Source organism: Hylobates moloch, unplaced genomic scaffold (genome assembly GCF_009828535.3).
Source record: "Hylobates moloch isolate HMO894 unplaced genomic scaffold, HMol_V3 SCAFFOLD_21, whole genome shotgun sequence".
Lineage (NCBI taxonomy): Eukaryota > Metazoa > Chordata > Mammalia > Primates > Hylobatidae > Hylobates > Hylobates moloch.
This window is the reverse complement of record NW_026652296.1, coordinates 23395101-23418781: the sequence shown is the minus strand read 5'-3', so window position 1 is coordinate 23418781 and position 23681 is coordinate 23395101. Positions and strand designations below refer to the sequence as shown.

Here is a 23681-nt window from a genome sequence, read left to right as displayed (position 1 = left end):
CTCTTCCTGCTTCTTTGCTCCAGCTTCCTGGGGTCACATCTCAAAAGAGTAGTCTCAGGCTCTGCTTCAGGAGAACCTGAACTAAGATAGAGTGAAGCTGAAGCCACCAGACAGTGGGCTGGCTCCTCTTGGGCTAACACCAGCTGTGTCCTCAGCCCAGACCCAGTGCAAAGGAGCCTCCCTTCCTCATTACCCGCTTCTGCCCTACCCCGGGAACGTGTGTGAATGTAGAAAGGGTGAGTCAAGGCCAAGGGGAAGGGGAAGGGGACATCCCAGAACGTCACGGAGAAGAACTGGGCACTTCCTCCTGGGGGTAGCACCCTTTCTCATCAGTGGTGCCACGACAGGTGCAAAATGCACAATGGACGTCACAGAGCATCCCCAGCAGGTGCCCCCAGAGCAGGTGCCCAGAGCGGGTGCGGAAAGGCCAAGTGCATGACCGGCCGCCTTGAGGACTTTGGCCCCCAGGAACCTTGGGCTGTGGACTAGGCCTCATACTTGGGCTTCCCGACTAGTTGGGAAGCAAAGATCCGTGTGCTTAGAGGGCACTAGATGGCACTTTAAAAATAACTCATAGGCCGGGTGCAGTGGCTCACGCCTGTAATCCTAGCACTTTGGGAGGCCAAAGCAGGAGGATCACTTGAGCCCAGGAGTTCAAGACCAGCCTGGGCAACATAGGGAGACCCTCGTCTTTACAAAAAAATTTTTTTTAAAAAAATTAGCCAGGCATGGTGGTGGTCGCCTGTGGTCCCAACTACTTGGGAGGCTGAAGTGGCAGGATTGCTTGAGCCCAGTTCAAGATCAGCCTGGGCAAGATGGTGAGACCCTATCTCTTAAAAAAAAAAAAGAAAAAGAAAAGAAGGAAGGAAGGAAAGAAAGGAAAGAAAGGAGGAAGAAAAGAAGAAAGAAGAAAGAAGGAAAGAAAGAAAGAGAAAGGAAAGAAAGAAAGAGAGAAAGAAAGGCAAGCCAGGTGTGGTGGCGCTCGTCTCTAGTCCCAGCTACTCTGGAGACTGAGGTGGGAGGATCCCTTGAGCCCAGGAGTTTGAGGCTGCAGTGAGTTGTGATGATGCCACTGCACTCAAGCCTGGGTGACAGAATGAGACCTCCTGTGTCTAAAAAACACATAAATTCATAAAACTAACTTAAGCTATTTTCTATTGCCTGAGCAACATTAGCTCACTGTAGAAAACTTAAAAAATGCCCAGGCACAGTGGCTCACGCCTGTAATCCCAGCACTTTGGGAGGCCGAGGCGGGTGGATCATCTGAGGTCAGGAGTTTGAGACCAACCTGACCAACATGGCAAAGCCCCATCTCTATTAGAAATACAAAAATTAGCCAGGTGTGGTGGCGCATGTCTGTAATCCCAGCTACCTGGGAGGCTGAGTCAGGAGAATGGCTTGAACCCGGAGGCAGAGGTTGCAGTGAGCCGAGATAGTGCCATTGCACTCCAGCCTGGGTGACAAGAGCGAAACTGTCTCGAAAAAAAAAAAAAAAAGAGAGAGAGAAGAAAACGTAAAAAATAAAGACAAGCATAAAGGAAAAAATTATTAAGCTCATTGGTGATCCCCCACCCCCAGGGCAACTGCTAGTATCATGGAAGTGTTTATTCCTTTTTCCTGTGCCCACTTTTTAAAAAGACAGAAATAGTTACATCATTAATGCTATAATATTTTAATTTACTAATATAACATGAACTCTTTCCATGTCAAAACAAATGAATCTTTAGCTGGGCATGGTGGTTTGCGCCTGTATTCCCCGATATTCAGAGGCTGAGGTGGGAGGATCTCTTGAGCCCCGGAGGTTGAGGCTGCAGTGAGTCGTGATTGTGCCATTGCACTCCAGCCTAGGTGACAGAGCAAGACCTTTTCTCAAAAGAACTAAAAAAGAAAATAAAAGTTATGTGGATCTACATTATTAATTTTAAGGCCGTCATAATTATCCACTTTATTAATGGACTTGTCCGGCTGCACCAGAAATAATAATAATATGCACTTACTGGGTATCTAGCATGTGTATCATTCATTACACAGCCATATGAGGTGTGTACAAGTATCCCCGTTTTACCGATGAGAGAAGTGAGAGTCGGGGGTTAATGACTTCCAAGGCCACACAGCTACCGAGGCAGGATTCAAACCCAGGTCTGCTCTTAACCGTGATGTTCAGCCACCTGGCAGGTCCCTCCTGCTGACCCCTATATTTGTTTCTGCAAAAAATTCTGATGAGTCAGAGCCCCGTGTGTGCATTTTACCAGTTCCACTTGGAGGGAAACTTTATTTGCAGGGCATTACATTGGGGCAGGAAGGGTTGAGGGAGCAGTTGTCACCATCCCTCCTGCCTGCCCCCTGGACATCGATCGCACTGCTTCCCTTAGCAGTGTGGAAACCACTCCGGCCAGAGAGGGGAAGGGACTTGCCCAGGGCCCCACGGTTCAGAGGCTGCACAGGACTGCGGTCCTGGCTTCTGATTCCCCACTGGGGTGTGGATGAAGCATGTGGGACACACGAGACATAGGGATTAGAGGCCCAAGCTCCAAAGGGCAGGGACGGTGCCAGTCTTGGTCACTCACTGCTCACTCATCTGTCCCCAGCTCCAGCACAGGAGCTGACATGCAGGCCTGAATGGATAAAGACGATAAGGAAGCTAAGACTGGGAGGGATCTCTGTGGAAGACTTCCAGGAGGGGCCGGGGGTGGGCCAAAGGGGAGTGGGGCTTGGACCAGCAGAGAGGAGATGGTGGTCCCGCGTGGGCAGGTGTGTGGAGGAGGGAGGAAACCTGGCCTGCTGAGAACAGAAATGGGTCTGGGAGCAGGCCAACCAGCCAGAGGGGGTGAGTCTGGGAGTGGCCAGAGCAGACCAAGGAGGCTCCAGGCCCCGCCTCTGGGGCAGCCCCCTGTCCCCCAGCCCCACCACAGAGCCCTGCCTGGGTAATTCCTGAACAGGAACAGAAGGAGGAAGTTGTACAAGTGACACTCAGCTGGTGAGTGGGAGGCAGGGTTTGGTTTCCTTTCCAGACGAGCCCTGGGTTTGTTCAGCCCTGGTGCCTGCCCCCACCCCTGCCCCTCCCCTGCTGCCTGTGGCCTTGGCTCAGGCACTGGTGAATCTCAGAGGCCAGGGAGGCCAGGAAGGAGCCATCCAGGCCAGGAAATGGGGAAGTCCCGTTGCGTGGGAATCCCCTGGGAGGGTGGCTTGACGTGTCCCCTTCTCTCTCGGACCAGACTGTGAGAACTGAAAGCTGGGGCCGTAGCTTTCACATCCTTCCGGTGTGGCAAACTCCTTTCCATCCTTCAGGACCCAATCTATTTTATTTTTTTTACTTTGGAGATGGGATCTTGCTTTGCTGCCCAGGCTGGAGTGTAGTGGCACAATCATGGCTCACTGCAGCCTCCAACTCCTGGGCTCAAGTGATCCTCCTGCCTCAACCTCCTGAGTAGCTGGAGTACAGGCACACCCACCATGCCTGGCTAATTTTTAATCATTTTTGTAGATATGGGGCCTCGCTATGTTGCCCAGGCTGGTCTCAAACTCCTGGGCTCAAGCGATCCTCCTGCCTCACCCTCCCAAAATGTTGGGATCACAGGCGTGAACCATTGCACCCAGCCAAGACTCAATCTAAACGTCCCTCGTTTGGTAAACTCTCCGAGAATCCCCTATCAAGGCAAACTGACAGATGCTCCCCACCCCCGAACTCCTGTAGCACTCAGAACACACTTAAAAATAAAAAGAATCACTGTTTATTGGGTGTCCACAATGCACAGGGTCTCACATTTCACCTCCTTGTTGTACCTCTCAGCATCACTGACAGTTGGCACCATCCTTAGTTCCATTTTACTGAGCAGCTCAGTGGGGCTCAAGGAGGTTGCAGGGTTGCAGGCAGTGGGGCTGGATCTCCTGGATACCAAAGTGTGTCGCCGTCTGGCCCTCCTGCTCATAGTGTTTCAGGGTCTGTTTCCTCTTCTGGCTTGGAGCCTTCAAAGGGCAGAGTCTGTGTCCCTGGAGACCTGGCCTTGGGCAGGTGTTGACCCATGGACAAATCTTTGAACCTCCCCCGCAGCCTTCACCATGATGAGGACCTAGGCTGGTGCCTTGTATACAGTAGGCTGTTACTGAATTCTTGTGACATTGAGAAAGCTTGATCTTAGTCCAGGCTCCATCATAAACTTGCAGTTTGAGCTTGGGCAAGTCACTTCTATTCTCTGGTCCTAAGTTTCCCTGGGTTTAGAAGGAAATGTTTACAGACAAGTGTCTTAGCTTCCTCCCTGTCCGAAAATTCAATCCTTTGCTCTAGAACATGGCACATACCCCACACTCAATTTCCCTTATTATTATTGTTATATTAAGTTTCTTTTTCTCAAGTAGGCTTGCTAGGGAATCCCTTATTATTAATATCCATGATAGTATAGTATGTTACAATTAACGAACCAATATTGATACATTATTATTAAGTAAAGTCCATATTTGCTATGGAGCTCCTTAGTTTTTCCCTAATGCCTAATGTCCCTTTTTTTTTTTTTTGAGACAGTGTCTCGATCTGTCGCCCAGGCTGGAGTGCAGTGGTATGATCTTGGCTCACTGCAACCTCCACCTCCTGGGTTCCAGCTATTTTCCTGCCTTAGCCTCCTGGGTAGCTGGGATTATAGGCACGCACCACCATGCCTGGCTAATTTTTGTATTTTTAGCAGAGATGGGGTTTCACCATGTTGGCCAGGCTGGTCTCGAACTCCTCATCTCAGGTGTTCCACTCGCTTTGGCCTCCCAAAGTGCTGGGATTCCAGGTATGAGCCACCGCGCCCGGCACCTATGTCCTTTTTCTGTCCCAGGATCATGTCTCCTCTTGGCTTTGACAGTTTCTCAGACTTTTCTTTTTTTGATGACCCTGACAGTTTGGAGGAGTACTAGTTAGGTGTTCTGTTTTTTTGTGTGTGTGTGTTTTTATTTGTTTGTTTGTTTTTTGAGATGGAGTCTCGCTCTGTTGCCAGGCCAGAGTACAGTGGCATAATCTCAGCTCATTGCAACCTCCACCTCCCAGGTTCAAGTGATTCTCCTGCCTCAGCCTCTCGAGTAGCTGGGACTACAGGCACGCGCCACCACGCCCAGCTAATTTTTGTATTTTTAGTAGAGACGGCGTTTCACCATATTGGCCAGAATGGTCCCGATTGCTTGACCTTGTGATCTGCCCGCCTTGGCCTCCCAAAGTGCTGAGATTACAGGTGTAAGCCACCTTGCCCGGGCTTTTTTTTTTTTTGGATAGTGTCTCAGTCTGTCACCCAGGCTCGAGTACCGTGACACAATCATAGCTCACCGAAGCCTCCACCTCCCAGGCTCAAGTGATTCTCCCACCTCAGCCTCCTGAGTAGCTGGGACTGCAGGCGTGTGCCCCCATGCCCAGCTAATTTTATTAAAAAATTTGTTTTTTGGTAGAGATAGGGTCACGCCATGTCACCCAGGTTGGTCTTGAACTCCTGGCCTCAAGCGGTCCTCCTGCCTTGGCCTCCCAAAGTGCTGGGATTATAGATGTGAGCCATAGTGCCTTGCCTAGTCTGGTGTTCTGTAGAATGCCCCGCTATTAGAATCTGTCTGAGGCTTTTCTCATGGCTAGACTGGGGTTCCGGGTTCTGAGGAGAAAGACCACAGAGGTAAAATGCCATTCTCATTACATCATGTCAAGGGCAAATGTTATCAGCAGGCCCGAGCACTGCTGATGTTGGCCTGATCACCTGGCTGAGATAGCGTTTGTAAGGTTCCTGCACTGCAAAGGCAGCGCCCCCACCCCTCTTTCCACCCTGAACTCTTTAGAAGGGAGCCAGCAAGCACAGCCCACACCTAGGGACTGGGGAGTCATGTTCCCCTCCTTGAGGGTGGAGTATAGTGTGAATGCTTTTTCTTCTGTCTACTTTTCAAAGTACTCCCACAAAACATTGCTACATTGCATCTTCCCAATGCCTAGGAAATGTGGAGGATGGAGGCATTCCATTGAGGTGGAGGCCAATGCTCAGAGGGGCAGCAGTGGTTCCCTGCCCAGCCCCTGTGGATCTGGCCTTTCGCTCTTGGATGTGAAATACGTGAGCTTCGAGGTTCACAGACCCGGGTGGCACAGAACTGCAGTGCCTGAGTTCCAGATTCAGTAAGGGTTAATTTTTTTTTTTTTTTTTTTTTTCTTTTTTTGAGAGGGAGTCTCGCTCTGTCGCCCAGGCTGGAGTGCAGTGGCGCGATCTCAGCTCACTGCAACCTCCACCTCCCGGGTTCAGGCAATTCTGCCTCAGGTTCCTGAGTAGCTGGGATTACAGGCACCCGCCACCACACCCAGCTAGTTTTTGTATTTTTAGTAGAGACGGGGTTTCACTATGTTAGCCAGGCTGGTCTCGATCTCCTGATCTCAGATGATCCACCTGCCTCAGCCTCCCAAAGTGCTGGGATTACAGGCGTGAGCCACTGCGCCCAGCCAGGAAGGCTTGAATTTTGTTTGGGTTTGAATTCAAGGTCCTGCCCTTCCTCACCAGGTCATGTCACCTCACTGAGCCTCAGTTTCCTCATCTGTACCTTGTTGCGTTGTGAAGAATGAACTAGATGCTACATCCAGGGTCCCTGGAAGCGATTCCCTGCTCAGGAAACTCCTTGCACCAGGACTGTGAGCCATGGTGATTATTTTTACAATGATTCTTTCAGCCCTCCCGTCGTGACCGTCTCCTCTCTGTGCGGCGGGTTTCTCGCCCCCTGTGGACTGCAGGGTCACAGCTCTAGCTGCAGATTTCCGGCTGCCCTCTGCCCTCCCATCAGGCCAGGCAGATCAAGGGCCCAGTCTCCTTTCATCTTTTCTCACAAACATTCTGGGATGTGGCGGAAGGAGGCCTGGGCTGGGGTGGGATGGTGGCTCTGCCTGCCAGCGACTCTCTGTGTGACCTTGGGAGAATGCCTGTCCTTCTCTGGGCCTCTTCTGCAGCCTGAGGGGAGTGAGGTGATGAGTGTCTGAGTTTCTTGGCACTTGGCGGTCACGTGAGCCCAGTGGGGCCAGGCGTCTCCCCCATTTTCACATGGGCAGGTCTTTTCTGCCTTTGACGTCTGTGTTTTGTCTCCAGATTCTGGGCTGGGTAGAGACACACTCGAGCCTGAGGTTCCCCATCTGTGAACACGCCACACAGCCCAGAAGGTCTGGCTGTGAGGGTTTGAATGTGCAGGGCTGTGCTCAGTGGTTTATGCCGTTTGAAGGTCACCACTCAGGCGCCACCTGCTCAGGTGCTGCTGTCGCCATCTCTTCCCTGACGGGGGCACATTTGTTATGATTAATGAATCAATACAATATTGATACATTATTATTATTTAAAAAAATTTCAGAGGCAGAGTCTCACGCTGTTAGCCAGGCTAGAGTGCAGTGGCACCATCACGGCTTACTGCAGCCTTGAACTCCTGGGCTCAAGCGATCCTCCTGCCTCAGCCTCCCAAGTAGCTGGGATACAGGTGCACACCACCACGCCTAGCTAAATTTTTGTTGCTGTTTTTTGTGGAGACAGGGGTCTCACTGTATACTCAGGCTAATCTTGAACTCCTAGACTCAAGTGATCCTCCCACTTCAGTCTCGATGCTGGGATTACAGGCATGAGCCACTGCACCTGGTCTGATACATTATTATAACTGAAGTCCATGCTTTAGTCAGACTTCCTAAGTCTTTCCCTAATGTCTTTTTTCTGCCCCAGGATCATGTCTCCTCTTTGCTCTGATAGTTTTTCAGATTTTTCTTTTCTGCCTTTGACACCCATGTTTTGGACGCCCCTCCCGGTGCCGGCCGCTGGGGGAGAACAAGCTCATCTGCTCCTGGCTCCTGACTCCCATGGGGTTGGGGATGCTTCTCTAGTGTCTTGGGTTTCCCACCTTTGGCCAGTTTGGCCTCACTTCCTGGAACACAGATATATGCCCATGCACACACTCCTGTGTGAGCCAGGCCTTCTGCCTCAGCTGGGTCCCCGCTGCTCCTCAGCACAGAGGCCTCCTGACTGCCCCCTCCCTGTCCCCTCATGTGACCGCCACTCCACATCTCCCCAGGCCCTGTTCTGCTCACCACCCTCCGTGGTTCCCACCACCTCCAGGACAGAAGCCACGCCTGGCACTCAGGGATCCCCAGGTTCCCCTACTACCCTTCCCACCTCACTTCCCTGACTCCAGCCCAACCACCATGCTGTGCTTCGCAAACACCACCTGCTTCTGCATGGAGTTCCAGACGCAGCGGCGTTCCCCATCTCTGTCCTTGCTCACACTGTCCCTCTACCTGCACACCTGTCCTGTTCTGTTTGTTATTATAATTATCTTTTTTTTTTTTGAGACAGGGTCTTGCTCTGTCACCCAGGCTAGAGTGCAGTGGTATGATCATGGCTCACTGCAGCCTCAATCTCCTGGGTTCAAGTTATCTTCCCAGCTCAGCCTTCCCAGTAGCTGGGACCACAGGTGCACACCACAACATCTGGCTAATTTTTAGTTTTTTTTTTTGTAGAGACAGGGCCTCACTATGTTGCCCAGACTGGTCTCAAACTCCTGGGCTCAAGTGATCCTCCTGCTTCAGCCTCCCAAAGTGTTGGGATTATAGGCATGACCCACCATGCCCTGCCTCCCTGTCCCATTTTCACCTGGCAACCATCTCTCTAGGCTTCTAAACTCTCCATAGACAACTGTCTCCTCAACACACATGCTGGGTTGGGGGTCCCACTCTGGGCCGTGCAGCCCTGGTACTTGCCCATCCCTGACTCCTCTAAGTTAGAGACCAGAGACCAGCCTTGGTTTTTTCACTGCTGTATCCCAGCATGTAGCACAGACCCTAGCACATAGTAGATGCTCAATAAATGACCACTGCAGGAGGAAGGATGAGTGCAGCCAAGCCAAGGGCTAGGGGGTGGGGAACCTTCTAGGCACAGGGATCAGCAAGTGCAAAGGCCTCAGGACAGGGACTGCTTGTGGAGGGACAGCAGGAGGCAGGTAGAGGAGGGGAGGGGACCAGGGCCTGCACAGCGTGATATCTCTGTGTAAACTGTGAAGTGCAGTGCCAGGGGAGGTGCCAAGCCCATTCCACAGACTCAGGCTAGAGCCCATCCCCCACCCCACCCTATCCTGTAGCCCTGAGCCCGGTGGCTTCAACTAGACCACTCACAGCACACCATGTGGAGAATGGCAGAACTGTTCTGGAATTTCCCACTGAGGCCTGTGATGGGTCCAGTTTCCTGGTTGCTGCAGCAAGGGTGAGATGGGCTGGGGCTGGGCATGGCAGATCAGCCACCATTGAGCCAGAGTCACCAGGGCACTAGGTGTGGTGTGGGCAGCACCTCTGATCCCATGTCATGGGTCAACTCTGGCTCGTTGTGTTCACTGCCAGTCGTGGAGGGCCAGGCCTCACCCTACTCCCTCCACCCTGCCCTCAGTTGTGGCTTTGGCCCACCCAGGTTGAGGGAAGGAGGGAAGAGGAGGTTTCTGGAGACAGAGGACTATACAACCAGCTTGACGTCAGTAGCATCTATCATCTGCTGGGTGCTTTTGGGTTGGGTAGTGGTTCCTGTTGGTGTTCTAAGACTGGCCTGGGGCCATGTATACAGTTGGTAGTCAATAAATGCTTGCTGTCCATTAATGATGATTTGCAGGAATTAAGCAATGAGTTGCTGCTTTACCAACAAAGAATGTTTTAAGCAAAATAATTTGCACAAAGAGTCACTTATCCACCAGGCCAGACCCGCAACTCCCAACTGCATAATCCTGGAACTTGCCAGGGTTGTTACCCTCATTTTACTGATGAGTAAACTGAGGCCCAGAGAAGGCAGGTTCACGTAGTCACTGAAGGGAAGAGCTGGAACTTGAACTCTTGTCTGTAGGTCCCAAGTCAGTGTGTGCTGCCTGGCCAACTGGGCAGTGCCTGCTCCGTGCTGGGCATGGGCCAGGCCTTGGTCGCTGCCCTCAGGGTGGGGACAGACACACTCAGAATGGACTTAGCACGTGCCTCCATCAGGACGTGTCAGGAAGCATGTTGTGGAGAAGGTGGAGTTTACTCTGCACTTTGAAGAACACGGCGAGGTAGCCAGGGACAGGGGCTGAGCCTTCCTGGCAGGGGTTACAGCCTAGCAAAAGCCCAGAGGGGTGGTTAAAAATAAAGAGTGCTTCAAACACTCAATAATGAAATCATTGTGCTGGCCACATCCTCCTGAGAACCTCAGCCGCGGAGCCAGGCCCTTGAAGTCGGCAGTGGCTTCAGGTGGGAAGCTGCATCTGTGCTTGCAGAACCCTTACTTGTCTAAGTCGTCCCCTCTCTGATAAGAGCATGTAGGGTATGAATGAGAATGAGATTTCACCTGTGATGAGCGGGCATCACCTCATTTCATCCTTACGTGCGTCTTCTGGGGGCTGTGATATCTTTAGCCCACTGTGCAGGTTGGCATACTGAGGCTTCTTACATTATCTGCAAAGTGGCAGAGTTGAGACTTGAACCTGGGTCTGGTCCAAAATCTGTACTTTTAAGCTCTCTGTCATCCCAGTTCTCGAAAAGCCCAGAATTTTCTGTTGAACTCCTGGGGATGAGTTTAGTGATGTGCTGGTACATATTGAACAGCCAGCTCTCTGGAAGAAAAAAGAGGCTTGATTGGTAGCGTATTCCGATGTCCAAGGGGTAAATACTCCCACTGTGGCTGACCTGGAGCTACCAGTGTGACATTCTTGAATATGGAGTTGGGAAGAGATGAGCACAGTCGGTTCTTGCAAGTAGGTAAGGGCCAGCTCCAGCGTGTCACTGGGTGAATGTCCCTGCCTCCCCGCCGGAGCCCAGTATGGCCAGTAAAGGCCTTTAGACATGTCTAAGGAATGGAAGAGGGCTGAGAAACCTGCTCCTCCAGCCGGGGGCCCGCCCTAAGCCCTGGGAAGCTGCGGTTAATCTTTAAGCCAGCCTTGCAAACAAGTGCAGCCATTTCACCAGCCCAGGCTGGCTTCTGCTGTTGACTGGCTGTGGCACCTCAAGCAGCCCCTTTCCCCTCTGGCCTCAGTTTATCACCGCAAGAGCTACTATTCATCTAGCACAACCTGACCATCCTCACACTGGTCATTTCCAACCTTCCCAGGAATCTTCTGTGGCCATGTTCACTCCGGTTTTACAGGTGAGGGGGCTGGGAAGCTGATCGATTTGTCCACCCCACAGCAGAGGGGCAGCTAGCCTAGATGCGAACCTAGTATCAGTGTAGAGTAAGGCTTTGCTCATTCCTGGTCTTCTGGAAGGTATGTTGTACCCAGAGGGCTTTGCCTTCCACATTCTAGGGTGCTCCTCCCAGCTCCTCTCAGCAGGGACCTTTGCCCAGGGAATAGAAGCCTGACCTGGCTGGGCCTTAATTTCCCATCTGTGAAATGGGAGAACTTTCAAAGAAGGAACGTGGAGGTAGGTGTGATATTTAAAGCTGGACCCAGGCCCACCTTTCCCTGTGCTAGGATTCCAAGACAGGTGAGGAGCCAAGGGTGGGGTGCCCAGCCCCAAAAGGATAGCCCTGGAGCCTGCACCAGGGGGTGATAGGGGAGTCTTTGTGGCCTAAAGCAGCATTTCCTCAATGTCCTGTTTTTCTGCTACACTTCCTGCCCTGGTTCAGAGGTACTTAGCCTCTTTACTTACTTGGAAGTGTGATTGCCACTCAGACGCCCTGGTCAGCCCCTCCTAAGCAGTAATAACCAGAACTAGGGGACTTCCGATGGGCTGCAAGGGATGTTTTGTCCTTATGCACTTAAAATGAACCCATAACTATTAAAATAAATGTCGCTCCTCCCCACCCTGTCCCTCCTGCCCCAGCCCCTACTTTGAGAAACTCAGGTCAAGGCTAAAGTCCAAGGCCTGGTTCTCGTCAGTGCCTCAGTTTCCCCATCTGTAAAGTGGGGCGATCTTCCGCCGCTCAGGCCAGGTGGTGGTTAGGATTAAACCCGAAGTCGACCTGAGCAGCTTAGCATGGCGCCTGGCCCAGAGCGGGCGCTCCACGCCCGCTGATATTATTACCAATCGTGATTTCGGGAGAGGCGGATCTGGGGCGTAGAGGGTGGGTGGGTTGGGGAGGGCATTTTGGCCTGGGGGCGGATGGGGCCCGCGGGGTGGGGCGCCCTGGCGGAGTGGGAGGCGGGGCTTCTGTGCCCGGTGTCCCCCACCCCGCCCGGACCCCCGGCTAGGGCCGCGCCTGGGTCTCTCCCGGGTCACCGGCGGGGAATCCGTCCCCGCGCGCTTCCTCCTTCCTCCTCCTCCCGGCTGCCTGCCGGGCCCCTCCTCCCAGCTCGCGCGCTCCCTCCCTCCTCTTCCCCTCCCTGGGCCGCCGCCGCCTCCTCCTCCTCCTCCTCCCTTTCTCTCTCGATCTGTCTCTCCCGGCCCGGAATCCATTCCGGCCTGGGAGCCGGAGCGGCCAGGCCGCCGTCTGCCCGACCCGCTGGCCGTCCCGCGGTCCGCCCTCCCGTGCGTCCGTCTGCCGGTGCGCCCGCCCGCCCGCCGGCCCAGGTGAGCGCCCCCCGCCCCTCCGCGGACCCCCCGCCCCGGCCAGCGCGGGGGAGCCTCCGCCCTGGACCACCCTGGCGTCGGATCTCGGGCCGGCGGGGACTCCTGTCCACCCCCCAATTCCCACCCCCCCGGGCCGAGCCGCGATACCCGAGCGCCGGGCGGGCGCACGGGGCCATACCCGGCGCGGCCTTTTGTTGTGATGCCGCAGGGGGAGGGGGCTGGGAGGGGGGGCGCAGGGGTCCTGGCTGCGTGGGGCCCCCCTCCAGCTCGTGCTCCCCATAGGATCCCCCAGAGAAGCGAGCGAGCTGGGCCCTAGCCCCCGGGCCAGGTCTAGGCCAAATCTGAAATCTGAGCCAGTCGGCGCCGCCTCCGGCCGGGCTGCCCGGCCCTGCGCCCCCCGGGCCCAGGGTGGGAGGTGGGGGGATCGGCAGGGCGGGCTGAGGGGCCCCGGGGTCAGGGCGCCAGGCCGAACCGCCAGGACCTCCCTGCCCTCGTGGGGCCTCGGGTAGGGCCTGGTGCTGCCGGCCTGGAAGGGACTGGGCCAGACTGCGTTTGGTCTCCACTGCCCACAGCCCCCAGCCTCGCCCCTGAGCAGGCCCAGCCACCAGCCGGCTCAGAAGTTGGCAAAAGTTTTGGGGGTTGGCCATCGGGCCAGGTCCACCTGTCTGCCTGGGCTGGGATTGGGGGTGGGTTTGAGTCCCCACCAGGGCTGCCACTTGCCCTGCTGTGTGTCCTCAGACAGCTGCCTGCCTCTCTGAGCTGGGGTCCTCATTGGTGGCAGGTGGGCCTGGCTGGAATTGCTGGGCTGGTGGAAGGATGGGGTGAACAGAAGGGGCTCACCTGTGTGGTATCCTTTCAGCCCCTGCGTCCTTCAGGTGGACTTAGGAGTGGACAGAGCCTGTGTGTGCCCCTGGGCAAGGCCTCCTGAACTTCATGGACTCTGTACAATTTGGGGCAGTGGTTGCTGGGTCACCTGGGGTAAGTCCAGGCCCAGCCACAGCCACAGTGCATCTGGGAACAGACTTGGTTTCAAGGGTGGGCCAGGCTGGTCCTGTTGCAGACCCTCTTCTCAGCCCCCTGGCAGGGGAATCAAGGCACTGAGGCTTCTTGTCTCACCCAGTGACCTGGGTCAAGAGATTGCCCCTCTAAGTCCCCATACGTGAAATGAGAATCCTCAGGCGAAGATTCTAAGCGCTTCTGCAGGTAGAGGCTTGGCGTGTAGTAGATGCTCAATAAATGAATCGTTCACTGGACACATTGGCTGAGAAAGATGGGTGAGATGTGAGGTTGTTGGCTAGTTCATTCTAGAAGGGGATGGGTTGGTGACTTGAGAAAGAAATAGCCCTGGCACCGTCCTGCCAGCCAGCAGCTGGGTGACTGTAAGCAACTCACTTTTCCCTTCTGGCCTCAGTTTTGCCACGTATAAAACTGGGCCAATGGTAATGACAGCTGCCAACATCTACTGAACACCTTTTAGGAGGTAAGGATTCTTGTTTATCCTCATTTTGCTGATGGGGAAACTGAGGCTAAGAGAGGGGAAGTGACTTGACCAAGGCCATACAGTTGGAAGCTGGAATGAAAGCCCAGACCTCAGAGACCACAGTCTGGCTGTCTTTGCATCCCTCCAGTGATGGGGCAGTGGAGGTTCGCAAGACAGGACTGTGCACACAGCAGTGTCGGAAAAGACTGTTCTGCTGAGGGATTGAATGAAAGCCACAAGGCATTTTTGGTGATGTGGTCTTTCCACCCAAGGAAATGATTTACAGTGTGTCACCTCTCTCAGCTGACTGCCTGCCTAGGCCCTCCCGCATGCCCCTGGGCCTTTGCTCCTAAACCGTGTCCCTCCCAGAGTGCCCTCTCCTCCAGGTGCTGCTTATCTGCCCTTGCCCTGCCAGGCTTAGCTTAGGCCCATCTCTTCTAGGAGGAAGGCCCCTGGCTCTCTCTCCCTGTCCCCTAGCTCTTCTTGGAGCATGACTTATCCACAGCTCAGCCTGGTTCCTGCTTTTGCTTCTCTGATTGTGACCTGGGGGGTGGGGTGGAGGGATGTCTGGCTCCCCCAAGCCCCAGGAACCAGAGAGGAGATGGCTCAGTGACCTGTTGAGGGACCTTCTGCCCATCTCCCTGGTCCTCAGCTGACCCCATTTTCTCAAACCTCCCCATGTATAAGCATTTGTGACCCCTGTATTGAGCACCTGCTGTGTACCAGGAACTTGGAACTCGAGCTGAGCAGTATTGTGCTGGGGTTAGCATGGAGTGGGAGCTGTGGGAGTCATGGAGGCTTCTAGAAGGTTGCAGGGCCTGAGCTGAGGATGAGCAAGAGTTCACTTGGCAAAGAAGGGGAGAGGGAGCTCTTTTTTCCCTTCCCAGGGGCCCCGGGGTGGTGGGGTGTGGTCAGCCTGGTTGGATACTTGCTGGGGACCTGGGAACAGGTCCTTGGCCTCCCAGAAGTTTGAATCTGGAGGGTGAGCAAAGTTGCAAACAAGTTGCCAGTTGAGTTACTATATAATCACAGATATGATAAGGGCTCAGGGAGAGAGGCCTAGTGTACAGAGGAATCTTGAAGGAGGCGTGTAGGGGTTGACCGGGCATGGAGTTAGGGAAAGGGCTTGCCAGGCAGCAGGAAGTGCATGTGCAAAGGCCCTGAGGTATGTGCCAAGACGTGTGCTGTCATGGAGAATCAGTGGGAGAAGCTGTGAGGCTGGAGCGTGCACAATGAAGGGGAGTGGGTAAGAGGTAGAATGAGGGGGTGTATCAGCAGGGCTGGACCATGCTGGGGCCTTGTGGGCCCTGGGGAGGAGTTTGGCCTTCATCGTCACACAGGGGGCTGATTGGTGTCCCCTGTGTGAACAGCCCCAAGCTGGAGGCCAGAGGTACAGAGCTGACCAATAGAAATAGATCTGACGATAGAGCTAGATCTGTAGGCTGGACTCCAAAATTTTATGGAGGCCTAGATCAGGTCTCAAGAGGAGCGGGTATTTGAGGCTGGGCTTTGGAAGTGGAGTAGGAGTTCACTAGCAGCAAGGCTGGAGAGGATGAGAGCCGGGGGTGTGGGAAGTGCAATGCCGGGTGTCTGGAAGCTGGGAGTGAGGTGGGGAGCAGGGAGAGGTCAGCCCGAGAGATGGGGACCAAAGGTTTGGTAAGGGCTCAAGAGTCAGACAGGCCTGGGTTTATGTTCCGATGGTCCCACTTGCTGTGTGTCTTTGGATCATTTACTGTATCTTTTGAGAGACTTAGTTTCTTTGTCATGAAAATGGGGACAATACATGTCTCCTTGTTGGATTAGGGTTAAAGGAGGGCTGTGTGCCCTGTGTCTGGCACCGGTAGGTACTTGGCAAATGGGACCTGCTTTGCGCTGTTGCATTGGACAGGTCACTTGGCCTCTCTGGGTCTGGCCCTGCCGGCTCTGTGGTCAAGCCCTTGCCTGGGTGATCTCATTGAGTCTGGAGGTGCTGGTTGGGGCAGGGCTGGCTCAGGAGAGGATGTTGGCAGCCAAGGCCGCCAACGTGCAGGGTGACTTTGAGTCCTGCCCTGCCCTCTCTTTACCTTCTCTGTGTGTGAAGAGGCTAAACTGGGGAGAATGCCATGCGTCTAGCCCAGCCCCGCTTCTTCGAAGCCTGCCTTCGGTGCGATTGGTCCCATTTTCCGGTTGTAAGTACTAAGACCCAGGAAGGGAAAGTCACTTGCCTAGGGTCTCTCAGTTGCCAAGTGACAGGACCAGGCCTTGGCTGTAGGGCTGTGGACTCCTAGTCCAGTAGAGCCACTGAAAAAGGCCGCCACTTCCCTGCTCTGGGCCTTTTGCTGGAGCTTCATTTCCTGCCTCGGTGTGTGTCCCCACATCTCTATCTCCCTTCAGATTCCCGTAGCTCTTTCCTTCCCCTCCATGGCCCCCACCCCTTATCTCCATGGGAAACCCCTCTGGCTTCCCCTTGAGCTCCTGGGGGCCACTTCCTCTGGGGAGCCTCAGTTTCTTCATCCCTGAAGTAGGATAGTGAGTCATGGTTCCCAGGATGTCCCAAGAGGACAGAAATAAAGTGCTTAGCACACATTAGGGACTCCATCAGTGGAGGCAGGGGAGGGCCAGGCACCTGCTCAAGTCCTGCCTCCTCTGGCAGCTGATGCCCTGTCCTGTGATTCAGTTTCTGAAGCTGTGAAATGGGCCTAGGGCTTGTACTTAGTAAGGCTAACAAGAGGATGGTATGAGGCTGTACCTTAGGTCCCCACCTGGTGGCTGGCTCCGTGTCGCTGTTCCTGGGTGAGGGAGACCCAGTAGAGGCCTCCCCTGTGTTCAAGGCCTCATTCCCTGCTGTTTGTCCAAAGCTAAGTCACTTAGTCTCTCTGAACCTCAGCCTCTGCATACCTCCCTTGTGAGGATTAAATCAGCTAATGTATTCCCAGTGGCTCAAATCTACTGGGTGCTTAGAAAATTTTATATTTTTCTTTCCCCATTCTCCTCCCTCTTGGGGACTCAGATGTTATCTAGTTTAGGGAAGGCTCTGGGCTTTCATCCCCCTGGCCTAGAGTGCTGTGTTGAGAAGCATTCTGAGGCTCAGTGTTGGCTTCATGGGAAAGAGTGCTGTGATAGATTAGTCATGTCTGCCATGAGCAGAGGATAAGAGAGTATTGTATGTGTGCCATGAGTTTGTCATTCTTGATCTGTTCGGACCTTCTCCTTTCACAGATGGGGGGATTGAGGCCAGAAAGACCCAGGGCAAGTCATCTAAGCTGGGAGAAAAATGCAGAGCTCTTGTCTTCGATCCAGGACTCTCCCCAGCCAGCCAGCCTCCTCCTTCCCACAGCACAGCCTGGTAAGGCTGAGTCAGGGATAGATTACTTGGGAGGATATCAGAGCTGGGAGCCAGACCTCCATCTCCCTACTGCTTGCTCTGGGTCCTTGGGCAAGTGACTTTCCCCCAACTTTGGTCCGTTTGGTCCTCCTTCTCCCTTAGAACTACCCAGAGAAGTTCCAGAGTAAAAGGAGAAGCCAGAAGGGAGGCGAAGTTGAATGATCTTGGCCAAATCCCTTCCTGTCTGGTCCTCAGTTTCCTCATCTGTATGGTGAGGACTGCCCCCACTGAGGATCTGTGATGGTGATCCTAGCTGGGGAGTGCTCCAGGGGCAGGCCCAGCGGAGTCTTCTTTGGTGCTGATGTAGGGGTGGGGATGTCTATGGTGGGTGGGTGGTGATATCTGTGGACCCATTGAGAAACTTTAGGAATGGGTTCTTCTGAACCCTTGGACCTGCTGGGCTATGAGGCTGGCACAGGCAGAATCCAGTTACTGGGAGTGGAAATTGAGCTGGATTGGCCTGGGGAAGCATGGCCTCTCTGTCGGGGTCTGATTAGCTTCTCTTAGGCTGCTTTGCCCAAATTCATGGCCTTGACTTTTACCTTGTCTGATGTCGATATCTTCATGTCATGCCCCTTCTGAGCTGGGTCATAATAAGGTGACCCATTGTATCCCTTGCTCCATCCTGGGAGCAGTCAAACTCTTATTCCTGTTACACAGAAGAGGAGACTGAAGCTCAGAGAGGCTAAGAGCTGGGGCCACAGGAGTGCAACAAAGTGAGGTGTGAGCCCAGACTTCTGGCTGCTGAGTAATTTGTGGGGATCTGATTCTTATTAAGTGTGTACCCAACGTGGCTAAAACTTTTTCCAGGTTATAGGAGGGGTGTGGTGCTGGGGGCAGGTGACCCTGACTCTCTGGGTTCCAGCTCTGGCTGATGGATTCCCCAGTTGGACCTGGAGTACTGGGATCTTGGGTGCTCAAGGATTCTTATGCCATAAAGGGTAATGGAAGTAGCAAAGCCTTTGAAGCCAGTTGGTTCTGGGTTCAAATCGTGGCTCGGCCACTTGTTTGCTGTGTATGATTGTACAGCTTAGAACCTCAGTTTCCCCATCTGTGAAACGGGGATGACGAGGCTGGCACCAACTTTGACAAGATGGCATGAAGATCTGATGAGCCAATGTGTGCCAAGTGCTTGGGTGCAGGGCCTGCACTCAGGAAGTGCGTGATATTTATGAGTGCCTGTTAGAAAGGTGATTCTCTGATGAGGCAGGAATCCTGGGCCTCTGCAGGCCAATTGATCTGGAAATCCCCAGGGCAGTGACCGGCCACCTTTGTCTGTGGTTGGCTTGTTCTGTGGGGAAGGGAGTGGGGGGAAGATTAACTAAAGACAGACGAGCTTGGCGCCTGGATTGATTGGAAGCCGCCAGCTCCATCCAGCCTCCCTGAGCCTGGCTTCTGCCTTAGCCCTTGCCTGCCCGTGACCTAGCATAGCCTCCCAGTGCCCCGATGCCTCACCCCAGCTTCCCTCCTCCGCCTCACTGAATGGGTCCCTCTCTTCAAAGGTGGATTCTATTTGAGCATCCTTGCCCATTTGACCTGAGAGGTGAGAGCTGTTCCTGCTCTTGTTTTTGGGAGACAGCTGAAGCTCAGAGAGAGGCAGGGATGGGCTCAGGCTGCACATCAAGGGCCCCTAGAGGTGCCCTGCCCCGATCATCTCCCATATTTTCGAGCTGTAGCTATCTTCCTGCCTGACCGGGATTATCGGGCCATACACCTTTGCCTCTGCAGCTCCCACTGCCTGGTGTGCCCTCCCTCTCAGTACCCCTCCAGGGTCTGAGATGCTTCTGGCTTCAGAAGGCCTTTGTCACCAGCCTCCTGGTCCCACTGAGTCCCTTGCTCCATCCTGGAGACCGTACTGACCCCACATCCGCCATGGAACTTCACCTTGTCCCTTCTTTGCCCTTCCTCATGGCTCTGACACATTCTGCCTTAGATGACAAGTCATAGGATTCTTTTTGCCTCTAAGGGAATATGGTAATCATCACGCCCAAGGGCACAGCCCTTTACAGTTTACAAAGAACTTTCCGCAGTTGCCTCTGTGCATCCCCAGCACCAGCGGGGCTGAGACAGACAGAACCACCGTAATAAATTTTGTGTGGCAGATGAGGAAACTGTGACCTCAAGTCAGGGTCATGCCAGGGGCTCTCTCTGCTTGGGCAAATGGAACTGGACTCTTTCCCCACCAAGCCCGTCTCCTCAGTCTGGAACCCCTCTCCCAGAGCCCTGTGAAAAGCATGACTTATTGCCAAAAGGAGGATTTGGAGGTTCAGAGAGGTAAAGTTACTTGCCTGAGGTCACACAGCCCTGAAGGGACTTGGAGGGTTCCTTCTAAAAATCAGAGAAGAGGCAGATTGGGCCAGTTTTCCTCCCACTTCTGAAGGGAGGCCCAGACATGCCCGGGACCCTGAAGGAGCAATGAGCCACCGTGAGCCCTTGCGGTCCCTTCAGCCAGCGTTCATTCCTCCAGCACGGAGTTGAGCCCTTCTGCAGTGCCAGGCAAATGGTTGTCTCATGCTCACAGCAGCCTCGCGGGGTAGTGGTCCTGGCTCCATTTCACCAAAGAGGAAGCTCAGGAGCCAGGGGACTTGCCCAAGGTCATCCAGTGCATGGATTTGAACCCAGGGCCTCCTGGGCATGCCAGGCTTGCCTGCCTCATCTGGGCTGAGCCCTTCTCTGCTTCCACAGACCCTTGATCAGCCCTCTAGCCCTCCCCACAGTTCCTCACCGGGCAGCATGAAGACAGGGAGACTTCTCCTCTACCCTCAACTGCTGTCACCCACTAGCTGTGTGGCTTTGGTGAGTCAGTTTAACCTCTCTGTGCCTCAGTTTCCCCATCTGAAAAATGAGCCTAGTGGTAGAACCCACCCCATGGGCTTGTTCCAAGGATGAAGTCTTGTGTCCAATGCTCTCAGCAATGCCAGCACATAGTAAGTGCTTGGTGCGTGTTGTTATTTTATTATAATTTGTATTAACCTGGGGAAGAAGGGAAAGACCACCCCGTTATCCAGATGGGAAAATGGAGAGAAAGGAAATAGCATCCACCAGGTCACAATGTGATGTCACAGCCAGAAGTCTCCTGGGGCGCATTCTGCTTTCCAGATGGGGAAACTGAGGCCTAGAACCTGGGAAGGGACTCAATCAAGGTCCTAATTTCTTGCCTTTAGTTTGGGTTGAAGCCTCCTTGTCCGCCTGCTTGCCCTGGGACTATGGGTCAGTTGCTTCCCCTCACTGAGGCTCAGTTTCCTTATGTGGGAAATGAGGGAGACAAGTGTGCACCCGGTGGGGCTGGGGTGGGGACTGGGTACGGTCGTCTCCATAAAGCATTTAGTTCAAGGCCTGGCCTGGAGGCAGCACTCAACAGCTGCAGGGACGGACTTCCAGGACTCAATTTTCTCATCTGTGCCATGCTCTGTGCATGTTGTTGGGGAGACAGTTCCATCTTATCCCGCCAGTGTGTCTCCTCAGTCTCTTAGAAGCCACCCTAGGCAGGGGCAGGGGCCGGGGAGGTGAGGTCTGGCCTTTTATTCTGCCTGGGAGGCCAGGGCTGTGCCTTGTGGACTTTGTCCTTGAGTTGTGCCAAGTCCTCAAGGCTGGGCCTGGTTGGGAGACTGCACCCATCCCCACCAGGCCTTCTGGGTGCCCTGTGGCTGCCAGCACCCAGATCCTACCACATGACTGCGTCTGCCTGCCTTTGCTGCCACGTGCCCCGGGTGGTGGCTTCTCTCTCTGAGCCTTGGGTTTCCCACCTATGAGAAGGGGTAAGGAGTCTTCCTCACCGGGCTGTTGGGAAGGCTTGATGCACTCATTCTCCCCATGCCAGGCTTATAGAAAGTGTCACCGTTAATGGGTACGGCTGTGAGGACGGGTAGGATCCTGACTGGCAGGAGGGGCGAACAGCATCCTGGGTAGAGGATACACGTGAGTACAGGCTTGGAGGTGGCACAGTTTGGGGAGCACCCTGTAGCCAGGTGGGTGAAGTGGGAGAGGACCCCATAATGTGCGGATTTGGACTGGCGCTGGGTGAAGTGGGCAGGATCTCAGCGCCAACTGTCGTGATTTTGGGTGATGCTGACTCCCCGGCCCTCTAAACTTTAGATTTCTGTTTGAAGCCTCGGGAGCAGCCTCCTGCCCTCCCCACCCCCACCCCGCCAGGTGTTCCCGAAGGCCCCGGAACCAGATGAGACATAGTTCTATTTGGGGACAATACTGCTGTTCCCGTTTCTCTCCTGTGCCCTAGTTTTAGAAACGGAGTGGGTTTGGTTACCAGTTGGCCATTTGCAGCGAGCTCCCCCCCTCCGCCCACTCCACCCATACCTTAGAGCTGTGGGCATCGCGGGCGAAATAGGACTCAATGCTGCCACTGGAAGTGGCTCCTGGGCTCTGCCCCTGGGTTCTCTGGGTAGGGAGTTGGCAACTGGACTCTCTATTATCCACCGGTGATATCTGGGCCTTGTGATGGGTGCTGGGAACCCTAAGGATGTACTTGGGACGTAGTTTATATTCTGGGGGAGCCAGACACAGACCCCAGTCATTTCCCTATGGCACCACGGGGTAGGGGCCATAGGAACTATGGCAGCCCAGCACAATGCCAGGAGAGCTTCCCAGAGGAGGTGATACCTGGCCTGGGTCTTAAAGGGTGAGCAGGAGCTCATGAGAAAAAAAAGAAGGGCGAGGGTGGGCCGGGAAGAAGGGACCGTGTGCAAAAAGGTCTGGGGGTAGGAAGTAGCCAGGCGGTGTGGATAGCCACGGAGGTGGGGAGCAGCAGGCCATGTACAAGGGGGTTAGAAGGTGGCTTGGCTGATCAGGCAGAGCCTCAAACCCTCACAAGGCACTCAGGCTTGGGCCTGGGGGTGATGAGAGCAGAGCAGATTGAGGCCAGACTCTTGCTGTAGGTGTGGAGGACAGAGAAGGATCAGACCGGCCTCAGAGGCTCAGTTACTTTTGCCAAGTAAAGGCAGCCCACAGAGGCTAGGGTTCAAGACAGGGATCTAAAACCTTTCCCTGGGGCAAAAGGTAGGGGCTGGCCTGGGGCCTTGGAGGGAGTGGGTCAGGGAAGACTTCCTGGGGGAGGAGGTACTCTGACTTACCGGAAGGATGGGAGGGACCTCTGAGGGGAGATAGAGCTTGGCAAAGGGCCTGAAGGTGCCCTGTGAGCAGCTCCTCTTGGAGGTCCGAGGAGCCATAGAGTCTTGACTTGGGTCATTTGGCCCGTGCCAATGGGTAGAGGGCCTGGGGGACCTGCTCTTCGGGCAGTGAGGAGGGGCTACTGGACTAGAGTAATGTATCCCACATTCTGGGTAGTGCCTGGCTCAGGGTCAGTGTGGCTTCAGTGAGGTGGCCCTGGTGGCCGCACTGAGAACAGATGGGCCTGGAGAGAAGGGGCACTGGCAGGGGAAATGGCCAAGTCTGGGATGGGCAGGGGAGTGGTGGGGGGCAGGGTGGGGAGCCTCTGCCCCTGGGTCCTTCTGCCTGTCCATCCTTTCCTCGAAGACGCCCGCCTGGCAGGAAGTGGTGGAGACGTGTTGCAGCCCAACTGGCAGATTCCCAAGGTGCCTGGGGCATTGGGCAAGGGCTCTGGGGTTAGGGCCCGGCCTCCCTTCCTTTTCAGGTAAACCTCACCAGGGCAAAGCTCCCCAACTCGGGTGAAGGACTAGGCCTGATTGCCTCTATAAAGACCCCCTCTGCCCTCTTGAACTCAGAGGGTCTGGACTCTAGACAGGGGGAGTTGAGAGCCGTGGCTGTTGGCACTGGTGCCAGATGGGCCTGGATTAGAATCCAGGCTTTGTTACCTGCTGGCTGGCAGACCTTGGCCTTTGAGAGCCTCAGTTTTCCCATCCGCAAAAATGGGGGTCACACTAGAGCTTCCCTCCTATGGCTCCTGAGAGAATGAAATGATATTGTGAAGAGCTGTGCCAGCACTCTGCCCGCCTCGTGGGTCTGTGTCTAGAGCTGTTGCCCCTGCCGGCTGGGGGACTGAGACTTGCTGGGCTGCGGGGGGCGGCTTCCGGTCTACCCTGGGCTCTCAGCACAGAGGACAAAGCCCCTTTGTGGAGGGCGGATGGAGCTTGAGAGCCCCTGTCCTTGGGGAGCAGGGGACTGCTTGCCTCTTCTCTTCACTCAGTTCCCCTGGGGAGAAGGAGCTTCCTCAGACACAGAGGGTGGGAAACGAAAGTCAGGCTGTGCAGGAGGAGAGGCTGGGCTGGCTACAGCTGCCCTGGCCAACATCTGGCTGTGAGCTCGGGTGGGCCCTTCTCTTCTCTGGGCCACCTTCTCAGGCAAGTCCCAGGCCCACTGTGGGTGCCCTGCTCGCCCTTCCATCCATCCATCCATCCATCCATCCATCCATCCATCCATCCATCCAT

General features: G+C 54.6%; 1 protein-coding gene across 5 annotated transcripts in view; it reads left to right on the top strand.

Annotated features, from left to right (window-relative positions):
• The window catches only part of SRC (SRC proto-oncogene, non-receptor tyrosine kinase), a 77568-nt gene that overhangs the window by 5654 nt on the left and 48233 nt on the right, over window positions 1–23681 (top strand). For 2 of the 5 annotated variants that reach the window (XM_032142417.2, XM_032142420.2), the window contains exon 1: window positions 12155–12475. The exons of 1 other annotated variant lie outside the window; for it this stretch is intronic. The gene's annotated coding sequence lies outside the window, so the exon portion shown is untranslated. Of the gene's footprint in view, window positions 1–12153; window positions 12476–23681 lie in introns of those variants that run through there. 2 more of the 5 variants (XM_032142419.2, XM_032142421.2) reach the window with 2 other exon arrangements.